We start from the raw sequence: 12,883 nt of genomic DNA on the forward strand, positions 1-12,883 counted from the left end.
GCCTACCTCTCTAGGTTCGGAAAGGCTGACACGGAAGAATGTCTATACGGCGGACTATCGGATACTGTGACACATACGATGTTAGAGTGCAAGTAGAGAGTCTGGTTACAGTGAGAGAAATGATTGAAAGAATGATTTTTTCATGAGAAGCAGGTTGGCTTAGTGTACACAACTATATCCGTGCAGTGATCAAGAAAAAAGAAGTGGAAGAAAGACAGGTGGACCAACGGCAACGATAGGAGGGAAAAATGCTGAGAGTTGAAGGTAGAAACGTGAGTTAGAACTGTATGAGTTAGATTGTGTGAATTAAACTGTGAGTCAGACTGTGGGGAAGGAGGAGATGCCCGTATGAGGTTTACGTTCTGGGCGTTCTGGACTGAGATCTCTTTTAGAGATTCCAGACCCTGCTCTATTAAGACGAAAAAAAAAAGGATGTCTTTGAATGAAGGATAATTTAGAAAAAAAAAATAGGTGTATCCCAGAATAAATGTATAGTCGAAATAGGTGTATCCCTTAAGGTGAAGAGCCTACGGTGTAGCAAATATCTATCTAAGCTTACTACTTAAGAAATGTATACGTCTTATACGTCGTTGAGACGTAAACCTTGTCAAAGAAAAGAATAAAAGCATTTGAAATCTGAAGGAGTTTCATAATTCATACAGAAGAATTATCAAAATCAAAAGTAAACCTGAACTAGTATTTAAGAGAACTGGAATGCCTAAGACACATTGAAGGAACGAAATAATTTTTACCTTAAAAAGAGAAAATTTTCGGGAGTTGTATACCATATAGTTAAAAACCATCAATCATCGAAGTAAAAACACTTCTGTTGTAATTGGTAAATTTAATTGAAAATTAAATTTAAAATTGAAAAGGATTTGAAGTTCAGAATGTTTTCAGACTAGTCAGTTAATCTTCGGTGAACTTTTGTAGTACTAAATAGTGGTCGAGTTTACATTGATGAAGCCATACTTGAAAGTATTAAATTATACGGCAGTATGCCGATATGATTGGATTACCAATCGGGAACGTAAGTCCCTACTAGAAAAAAATTATTTCTACATCCAAACTGTATGGATGGACGAAGCCAACTCAGTACGAACGAGGCCAAATAAGTCAGCTGTCAAATTGGCTCAAACAAAGTGCCAATTAATAAACAACTACAAGTTATTATCTCCTTGTTTTATAATAAGCTTTTTTGAAAACAATTTCGGGATTGGAGACCGAAACGTCAAAACGAATGTAAAATGTAATGTGTATTACAATCAATTTTGTTTTTTAATATAATATTTAATCTAAACATGCCACAAGAAAACAGTTTCAAAATTGTATCCGCAAATATTATGTAAATTAAATATTCTCTCATCTACATAGGACTTTTTGGTTCTCCTTTAGAGTTCTTGACTAAAATGCTGGCTAGCGATCACGTCGTATATAGATATACAGAAAAATCGTTTTATGAAATCACTCTGACATTACAGAAAGCCCACCAAATTGAAGAGAAAATGGCGCATTTCCACGAAAATCGAAGAATAGTCGAACACCTTTCGATTCGCCAGATAAATAAAATATGAAAAGTCGGGAAACGCGAGGAGGATAAAGTGGTTTTATTCCCAACGATAAAGGAAACACAGAATCGTACTCAATATGCCAATAAAAAATCGGCAAAATACATATAAATTTCATCCTTTTTTTTATCAATTATTTACCAGTTTATTATACCTGATATTTATAATAAAATTGGCAGTTTTATTTTTAGTCAGCATCGAGAATATAGACTACTTACGCTCATCGATTCAGTAATTTAGTCACTAATTTTTCTGTAATTCTGCAACAAATGCACAAAAGACTTTCCCCATTTAGTTTTAGAATTAAGCATATGCCTCAGAGTTGTTTTATTCTATTCATACACTAAAGTCGTTTCCATTAGTATTATATAGTCCCTAGTATCTCATTTGTTATTTAAACATTTGAACTATAGTGCTATCATACTACATTAGTTTTTTTGGTTTTTGTTAACTCCTTTTTTTCTAAAGTGGGCTCCACTGCCTCCTAGTGGGTGCTTTAGCGATCCAGAGGGGCGGAAGTAACCACTGAATAACTGTAAGGAAGCGGTAAAAACATAAAAGAAAGAAGAGAAGATTTAGAAAAGTTAAAATTACAGGCACTTGCGTTGAAGTACCTGCAATCTCGCACTGCTACAACTCGCACTACTGTTTATATGGTGCCACGTGCTTCTAAATTGGCGTACCAAAACACGTGAGCACTACGAGCAACTGCCATTCGTGCAGTTGCAATTGGTCGATCGTAAGGCCAAAGACTGGAACAACATCGGAAGTACCTAGCAGTACAGGTAGTGGATTATCTAGGATTATCTATTACTCATGCATGTGTAAAGTACAAATTTACGCGTCGATCGTGCTTTCAATAATTTTAAACGAAACGATGCGCGACGCACAGATATTTTCAAGATTATAGTCGTTAAAAAAATCCACAACCTTTACTACCACCAGCTTTTGGAGCATCCGGTGAATTAGAAGATTTCCTGTATTTATTACGTTGAAACATTTTTTTTTTATAATTAAAATATTAAATAATTTTTAATCCCTTTACCCCTGTTGCTGAGACGCCCATGGTCGTATCCGCAAATATATACGCGGGTGAGCTCGCTTATCCTTGGGAAATTTTATTGGAACCTACCGACTTCTCAGATTACGGAAGAATCTACTTATCAAAAGACGCCGGTTTGGTTAATCTTCGAATAATTCTTTCCGGTTCCAGGCGGAAACAAAGTCGTAAAAAATATTTTATAGTATTGTTCTGTAAGAACCTAATCCAAAATATTTTATTTCTCCTCACGTTTCCAACGACAGAAGTCCCGTTACTTCCGATGTCCGTTGAACCTTTATATCTTCCTAGAAATGGATACAGTCTGGCCTGTTATTTTTAAGTGGGGGTTATCCCACCTTTTTTTTTGGGAAGTTTGTGAAATTTTGAAAGGAAGAACATTACTTCTGAGAGGGCGGTCTTTGAGTAATGAGGGCGCTTGCTTATCTTACCGTTGTCTGTGAATTTTTTATTTAAGTGTGTATACACTTAAATATTTGAGTTTCTTAATCTAATACCACATTAGATTAAATATGGGTATAAAGTACCTTTAATTTAATTAAAATCAGTGTTTGATACTAGTATAGTATAGTAAAGTACAGTGAAATAGTGTAGCAGTTATCGAGATTTATTGTAAGTTATCTTAATCATATTACCTTCAATTATCTGGGCAAATAATATGGTATGTAATTATATTACCCAATTTTGGACGAATCTGCGTCAACCATTTCATCACCTGTAGTTAAGGTTAACTACCCATTTAGCAATTTAATTAAAAGAACATTTAATATTTTAATACGAACTTTCAATCAGCTATTAAGAACTCCTCACTAATAATTATTACGAACATTTCATTCTCAGTAAGAAAAGTTAATCAATAAACAACAGTGCGATACAGATAATTAACTTTAAACCAAGTGCGAGTTGGTTTAATTTTTATAATATAGAATTCTTGTAACCTTTTTATTATTCTTTGTTATTATTTTATTCTTGTATTCTTTTGAATTTAACTTTAATTAACTTTGTTTTATTTGCTATTCATTTTTTTTCTTATTTATTGTACCCGATATCTCGAGATAAGCCCATAACTAACGAAGGGAGAATTCTATAATCAGCTGTATCCCCTGACCCAGCGTATGCATCGACACTAGCTACTTGAAACAGGGTTAAACATGCAATTGGCGCTGGAACCTCTTCGAAAGGATCTCCTCAAAACTCTCAAAAATGCCATAGTACGAAGTGATACGTACTGTGCTATATCGGCTAGCATCTGACATTATTGTTACTCTTTTCCGAGGGTTTAGAGATTAAGTGAAACAACGTATTTTACTCAAAAACTTACTTAATTAGAAATATTACAATTACTAATTACATTAATAATTATCGTTTACAAAAAAATTCGCACTGAAACGTAATACCGCCAATACTAATCTAATCTAAAGCCGCCGCGGATTATAAAATGAGAACTAAATGTTCTCGAAACAGTTACCAGGCGACACCAACGATCGAATCCAGGTGAAAATTCTAGAAGGCCAGCTTTTTATTGGAGTTCGCGACGGAGTCTTCTCGCGTTTCGTTAACGCGCAGGGCCGTAATCAGGGGTCTGTGACACAACATCATCAAGGAAATGTAGACGATTTTAATCAAAAAAGAAATGATAAAATGGCTAAAATGGTTGAAGATTTATTGTGCGGATATTTAAAAACCTCTCAATTTTCTACTTAACTTGATTCAACTTTACCAGGAAATAAAGCTTTACTTTTAGCATACGTGCGCTTCATAGGGAAGAACAATTTTGTAAAGAATTATTATTTGCAAACTGATATTACAGTTTGACACTGAATTCGACAGTGCTAATTCGAGTGTAATTCGAATGGCAAAAAATAAAAGAAGGCAATCACAATTGATTTATAAAACCTAACAGAAAATCTTTTGTGCCAAAACTAAAGCCGTACAAGAAATAAAGAAATAATCTCTTATTTCTAACTATTTCGTATAATTACGAAGATATATTTAACCGACACATGTATGTCAATTTAGAAGATGTATTTGTTAAAGTCCTTTCCTGTATTCGAGGTAAAATTCATGGAAAACTAAGTCTGGCAAACATTCTTCTTGATTGTCGGAGGTCGCGTGATATCCCGTCTGGATATCCGGATAGAAATCTAGTTCCAGAGATTTCCCGCATTGTCCTGGACTTTCCCTAGGGCTCGACCGCCGGCTGGGATGGATTTAGAGGGATTTAAGGGGTATAGGGCCGGGAATTCATTTGTTTTCTACTAATTATCCATACACTACAAAAATAGCAGCTAAGTATTACATTACATCATATAATTTAAAAAAATTGTGAAAAAATTCTTATCAAGCAATTTTTGTTATTTGCGGAAGTATACTTAAAATTAGTCAACTTAACTAACAAAAATGTCACGTACTACACTTCAATATATAAAGGCCATGTTTGGAATTATTTTGTGGTTATAACAAAAGAGATTATGAAAAGAAACAAATGCGAAACCAAGAAGTTTACCGTAAGTTTACTCTTGTTTCTTGTTTCTATGATCAATTACGAGACATACGAGATATCCTAACAGACGAAAAATGGAAGATGAAACTATAAAAAGAAATGAGTGGCAAGAAAATACAGGTCTTCAAAATTATAAGGTCACCAAAAAGAAAGCTAAAGAAGTAGTAGCAGTAGGGACGTACAAAAATATGTACAATGAACTTGATAGATGTATGTTAAAAGGAGAGATACATATAAGACCCAATATAGAAACTTACATTGAAATGTAACTATGCTTAAGTCATGTTAAGGACTTCTTAACGGAAAGAAGCATCAAAGATCATGTCATGACAAACTACAATATCCTTGTGAACAGGCCGTAATATCCTTGTGAACATAATTAAGTTACAACGTTACAGATCGAATTGATATAGGGCTCTAGATAGTTTTTGGTAAATTTTTAGTCACAAAATTGGACTCTTGGCTAAATCTTGTGTGTTATTTTGATCCTTCGGAATAAGATAAGTGGTTCCCTGAGTAAGAAATGATGGTATTTCCTGCACATTAGAAATAACATGATTAATTAATACTGTTAAAAACTCGTAAACATTACAAACCTTCTTTAGCTAGAAATTTTGAACTCCGTCTGTGTTGCAGTTTCGCAACTGTTAATAAACGTTTATTAAATATTAAGACTTTATGGTAGTTTTGATTCTCCCCGTATATCAAGATTTCATGTATAAGGGTGCATCTGGGTTAAAAACTACATGCTACGAGACGGGCAATCTGCAAAATGACACAGATGTGTATTGGAGATAAGCGATGCATCTACACAATCGGAGTCGAGTTTTATCTCTCAAACCACACACATGTGTGTGCGTTTGGGTTAAGAGTACCTTAAGACACTTAGCATCGGTCCTTTGACCGAGGAAGTCGTTTTGATGCAGAAAAGTTACATTAGGAATTGTGTGGTTCCTATTATTCGTCGGTGAAGACATATTTTTTGCGGTGGCCGGAGTGCCATCTTCTCATTGGGTAAGGAACAATACCATAATTTTGTTGCTGCATGGGCTAAGTACGTTTATCTGGTGCCCAATTATTACATATTGTGTCGCGATTTTGAACTTTTGAACTTTATTCAGAACATTAAACGTTGTCAATTGGACTTTTTGCTTTTGTTTTGTGTAGTATTTACTCTATTCTTATTTTTTGTAATATGTCATTCCCGATTATAATTTGAATTGAGTTTAAATATTTGTATTTGAATATATAATTTGAGTTGAGTTTGATATAATTCATATATGATATTTTTGATTGCATTTTGTGTAACTGTATTAACGAGGTTTATTCATTTTATTACGAATTAAGTATATTATAATATGTGCGTATATTTTTCACTCTTTCACGTTTAATATCAATTTTTATATGACATATATATTCATATTTTTATTTCTTTTTTGTATAATATTATTTCTATCTATGGTTTGTTTATGGTTCTCTTTTTGTGTGTCGTTACGTATTGATTAATATTTAAGTTTGTACTACATATATTCTTCTTCTTTTAAGTAATATATTCTTCCTTATTTATAGTTGTATATTGGGTTATGTGTCTTCTTCTTCTTCCTATGCCGTCCCCATTAACGGAGGTTGGCGACCACATTTTTAAAGGCTTCTCTATCTTTTGCAACGTGGAATAATTCGTCTACAGTCATGTTTGTCCAGTCTCGAATATTTCGCAGCCATGACTTCCTCTTTCTACCTATTCCCTTTTTGCCATCGACTCTACCCTGCATGATGACCTGCAGAAGACTATATTTATTATTTCTTAGTATGTGTCCAAGGTATGCAGTCTTGCGTACTTTTATCGTTCTCAACAGTTTTTTGTCTCGACCCATTCTTCTCAGCACTTCCTCATTGGTGACCCTGGCAGTCCATGGGATTCTCAACATTCTCCGGTATATCCAAAGTTCAAAGGCTTCAATCACTTCTTGTTTAAAATAGAGTTTTATACAGTCCACTGGTTTTCATTTCTTTTCTTTATTTGAATATACATACCCAATCCGAAAGGGGGAAACCAGCGAGTTCTAGATTGAACAGAATATCTTCTCTCCCCCTTCAGGATGAATAAAAATTGTTATATTGAGGTCATCGTATGTGCAGAACGCAACATAATGGTCCTTCGAGCCGGATTTTCTTCTTCTTTTTCTGATTTTTTGTTTGTTTAGGGTTCTCTGGTAGTAGATACCCTTTTTCCATGTTCTGTTTCATGTGTAGTTGCGGTTTCCTTATGGTAGGAGCCTTGTCGGTTATAATAACCAGTTAATATGTCGTTGTTTACGGTTTCCTTATGATAGAGACCTTATCAATTATGATAACCATTTTATGTGTCTTGCTTACGGGTTCCTTATGGTAGGAGCCTAGTCGGTTGTGATAGCTATTTGTTGGGGTATTTCTTTTATCTGAAAAGATACCCAGTCGTCTGCCGAAAGACGATACCTAGTCTGCCGAAAGACTATTTCGTTGTCGAGGTTCTCTTATGCTAGAGACCTTATTGCGGTTATCACAACCATAGTATAGTCGGGTTTTCTTTTATCTGAAAAGTTGCCCAGTCTGAGGAAAAACATTTTACTTTTTACGTTGTACAAGGTTTATTTACTGTATACCTTTTTGCGGTTATCATAACTATATAGTCAGGTATTTGTTTTATGTAAAAGATACCTACTCGTCTGCCGAAAGACGATACCTAGTCTGCCGAAAGACTATTTCTTCTTTACATTCTTTGTTCAAGGTGCTCTTCTGACAGAGACCTTCTCTTTGCGGTTGTTATAACCATTTATGGTATATTTCTTTTCTACTAAAAGATACCTAGTCTGCCGAAAGACTATATCTTTTTTACATTGCTTTCTCGAGGTTCTCTTCTGACAGAGGCCTTTTTTGCGGTTGTTATACCCATTTTACATTACGGTATATCTTGTATACTAAAAGATATCCAGTTGTCTGCAGAAAGACGATTTTGTTCCTTACATTAATTTTCAAGGTGCTCTTTTTACAGAGACCTTTTTACGGTTTTTATAACCATTTTATATTGAGACTTCTTTTATACTAAAAGATAACTAGTCTGTCGAAAGACTCTTTATTTTTTATACACTTTATTCAAGGTGCTCTTATGACAGAGACCTTTTTCAGGTTTTTATACCCATTTCTTGCTGATTTTTTGATAGTGCTTTTAGTGGAGTATTTCTTTTGTCTAAGCATATACTCAGTCTGCCGAAAGACATTCTTACTTTTACTTGTTTAGGGTTTTCTTATGCTAGAGACCTTATTACGGTTAGTATAACCATTTACATTGGGGTATTTATTTTATGAAAAAAGATACCCAGTCTGTAGAGACATTTCTTCTTTTGTATTCGTTAGTGTTTGCGAGGGTGGAAAAAGTATTTTCGGTTATTACAACCATTTTTTTTTGTTTAATTTTTCCTGATTGTAGGGACATTAGTAACAGATTGTAATCGTTTTATGTTGGGATATATCTTTTCCTTGATAAGATACCTGGTCTGTGGAGACTGTTCTTTTTTTATTTTGTTTGTGGTTGTCTTATTGTAGAAACCTGTTTCGACTAATACAAGTATCTCTTTGGTTTGTTTCTGTAAAAAATGCAGAGATTTACAATTACTCTTACTCATTCACAATCTTTTTCTTGTTTGTCTTGTCAGTTTTAAATATTAGCTGCTCCATTTTTGTCTAAACAATGGACACCCTCAAATTCAAGAGACGGTCTGCAAAAAATGCAATTATTCGTCACTGTAATTGGATTGCAGAAAATGTTTCATTGGTCGATATTGATTATCTTTTGAAAGTTCGTCGTGAGTATTTACAAGTTGAATATGATAAATATGAATGCGCACAGGATGCAATCGAGAATTTATTGGTAGATTCCGCTGAAGATAGCGAGGATCGAAACATTGTAGATGATTTGTTTTGTAAGGCAATGGGACTTATAATATGGGAGCCCGACCTCTCATCCTTTACGTATTATAAAGTAGGTAGTGCATCCCATTGTTCTTCTAGGTTACATATGGGGGAAAGACCTTCCACACTTATTTCAGATTTATGCCATCTACTCAATGTAGTTAAATCTTCTCAAAATTATATGTCAAAAGACTCATCTTTTTCAAAACCTCAACCTTCTTTTGAGACATCCACGTCTCAAACACCTCGTGTGATAGCGCCTAGTTCGTCAGGTCAGCTATCCTCAACTTTAGCTCATGTAGATACTGTCCCTAAGGCGTTACCTACGGGCCTTAGCAGTATTGCATATTCCCTTCCACCTGTTGCAGTGGTAAATGATAGAGAGTCCTACAAGACTCGTGACGCTCATACCAGCACGAGTTCTTTTACGGGGCTATCCTTTAATAATGTACATCTCTCTGGACCTCAGGTCCATTCTAATATTCAATCCTTACGTAAGGATTTTTCTTTGCACGACTTCCATGATGGGGTGTCTGATGATGACGCTGCCAATACAGCTTCGCGGGGAGCCAACCCCGATACACTTGCTCGATCAAAATCTTGGCATTGTGAGCCAAAATTATTGTCGTCTCGTGACAGAGACAATTCTAAAGAAGCTATTAACTTAGATATTGCGACCATAATTGGGTCAAAAGTTCCTAGAGTGGTACTACACCCATCTCTAGATTTAACATTCGGGGTACATACGTTTAAAATGTACTCCTATCTTTCTCGTTTAAGCCGAGTAAAGGAATTTGTGTTTTGTTTCATCAGAAACGTTCGTAAAAAGCAAGCTGAATTGCTTATTGTTCAACACTTAAAAAGTCTCTCGTTTCCTCGTATATTGGAATCGTTGCCATCCGGTATTGCCAATCCGGATAATCAGTTGAATAATCCGAATTTATTTCCAGAGGAAATTATTCACCGTACGACAATTAGCGGTATGTTGAGGAATGCTACCATTCCTTATGCTAAAAAGCATCCTTTTCTTGTTTCTTCGAACAATCTAGTTGGTTTAAAGATGTTTAAAACACACGTACAGTTGGGCCATGTAGGGCCCCAAGGTACGTCCAATTGTAGAGATCATTTCGGACTTAGTTGTTGCACATTTTATAATGTTGAAAGTCCCATCCATCATTGTGTTACTTGTTCGAGATATCTTTTTATTGCCATAGATTATGGGATATATTTTTGCTTAAAGCTTGCGTAGCTTTATTTGTTCATTTATTTGCGCCACGTTATAAAAATAACGGTTTTAATGTTTGGAGACTTATGACATTTTCTTTTGACATTGTACGAATTCTTTAAAGTACAAAGAATTCTTAGAAGTCGCACCACTTTTGTTTTTCGTTCGTTTCAAAATTGCCTTATTATGTATAGAAAGCCTTGTTTATTGAATAGCATAAATGTTCGTATTTTATCTATTCTCTTTATTTCTTTATCGCAATTTTGATTTATTCTAATTGACTAAGTCTACTACTAGCTTATTCACCGCTTTTTACCGAGAGGGAGCTGAATCTCAACCTGAGATATAATTTGCTAATTGCTTTTCAAATTATCATAATTATCTTTTATGTATAAAGCTTATGGAAGAATATAGTTTCTTCGTTTTGCATTTTCGCATATTCGTCATGATTATGTCTGTCCAGGTAGATTGCTAATATCTAGGGACAGTGTTACAATTCATACGATATTGCTTTTACTTTTGCTGCTTATTCGTTTCGAATATTGTAGTGACCATTGGGGCTACAATTATTCTGTTTGTTTGTCCTTAACTTAGTTGTTGTTGCGGAGAACCATTTCCTTAGGTTTGTTAACCAGGATATTTGTCTTCTCCCATTTCCTTGTTTTTCGAGAACTATTAGAAGGTTATTTGTAGTATTTGTATTGAGTGCCGTCTCTCATCATGTGTCCGAGACTTTCTGATTGTTGCCTTCTAATCATATACATCACTTTTCTTTCTTTCCTCTTTCTTTTTCATACGGTTCCGTTGGTTAACTGGTCCGTCCATGATATCCTGAGGATTCGCTTGAGTAGTCACATTTCGATGGCGTCAAGTTCATGTATTGTATCCTAGGATAATAGAGGAATGCACTTCCTATAAGAGAGAAAATCTGTTTTATGTATAGTACTGATAATTGTATAATTGTAGTGATGTATATTTAGTATGTAGTTATGTATTTCTATTCTATTATCGTTTGTTGTATAAGTTTATTGTTGTATGTATAAGTTATTGTTCTTTGTGCTCTTTTGTAAATGTATAACTTTGTAGGATTGTAAGTGTGGCGTTCGTTTCGTAACCGAAGAAGTGTTTACGGTATCCTAATTTGTACAGTGCGTCGGGAGTACAAAGTACAGTTATGTTTTATTGGCACGTATGCCAACGCGGGGAGAATGTTGCAGTTTCGCAACTGTTAATAAACATTTATTAAATATTAAGACTTTATGGTAGTTTTGATTCTCCCCGTATATCAAGATTTCATGTATAAGGGTGCATCTGGGTTAAAAACTACATGCTACGAGACGGGCAATCTGCAAAATGACACAGATGTGTATTGGAGATAAGCGATGCATCTACATAATCGGAGTCGAGTTTTATCTCTCAAACCACACACATGTGTGTGCGTTTGGGTTAAGAGTACCTTAAGACACTTAGCATCGGTCCTTTGACCGAGGAAGTCGTTTTGATGCAGAAAAGTTACATTAGGAATTGTGTGGTTCCTGTTATTCGTCGGTGAAGACATATTTTTTGCGGTTGCCGGAGTGCCATCTTCTCATTGGGTAAGGAACAATACCATAATTTTGTTGCTGCATGGGCTAAGTACGTTTATCTGGTGCCCAAGTATTACATATTGTGTCGCGATTTTGAACTTTTGAACTTCATTCAGAACATTAAACGTTGTCAATTGGACTTTTTGCTTTTGTTTTGTGTAGTATTTACTCTATTCTAATTTTTTGTAATATGTCATTCCCGATTATAATTTGAATTGAGTTTAAATATTTGTATTTGAATATATAATTTGAGTTGAGTTTGATATAATTCATATATGATATTTTTTATTGCATTTTGTGTAACTGTATTAACGAGGTTTATTCATTTTATTACGAATTAAGTATATTATAATATGTGCGTATATTTTTCACTCTTTCACGTTTAATATCAATTTTTTTTATATGACATATATATTCATATTTTTATTTCTTTTTTGTATAATATTATTTCTATCTATGGTTTGTTTATGGTTCTTTTTTTGTGTGTCGTTACGTATTGATTAATATTTAAGTTTGTACTACATATATTCTTCTTCTTTTAAGTAATATATTCTTCCTTATTTATAGTTGTATATTGGGTTATGTGTATTTATGTTTAATTTCACCTTCTTGTTTAAAATAGAGTTTTATACAGTCCACTGGTTTTCATTTCTTTTCTTTATTTGAATATACATACCCAATCCGAAAGGGGGAAACCAGCGAGTTCTAGATTGAACAGAATATCGTCTCTCTCCCTTCAGGATGACCAAAATTGTTATATTGAGGTCATCGTATGTGCAGAACGCAACAGTCTGGTCCAGAAAATTTCCTGTTATGAAGCTCTTGACAATGTTCGAAACTTCTTCAGTGGTGAAAGGTTCATAAGGAATATTAGTGTAGGGTTGAAAGTTATTCGTCGTGTCTTTAATCCATCCAGCATATCTGTTATGAGTAGCTGGCGTTGAAAGTTGGTTTCTCCAAAACTAATGAATTTCTTCTTGGCTTGGGTAAGAT

Source organism: Diabrotica undecimpunctata, chromosome 7 (assembly GCF_040954645.1).
Source record: "Diabrotica undecimpunctata isolate CICGRU chromosome 7, icDiaUnde3, whole genome shotgun sequence".
NCBI classification, from domain to species: Eukaryota; Metazoa; Arthropoda; class Insecta; order Coleoptera; family Chrysomelidae; genus Diabrotica; species Diabrotica undecimpunctata.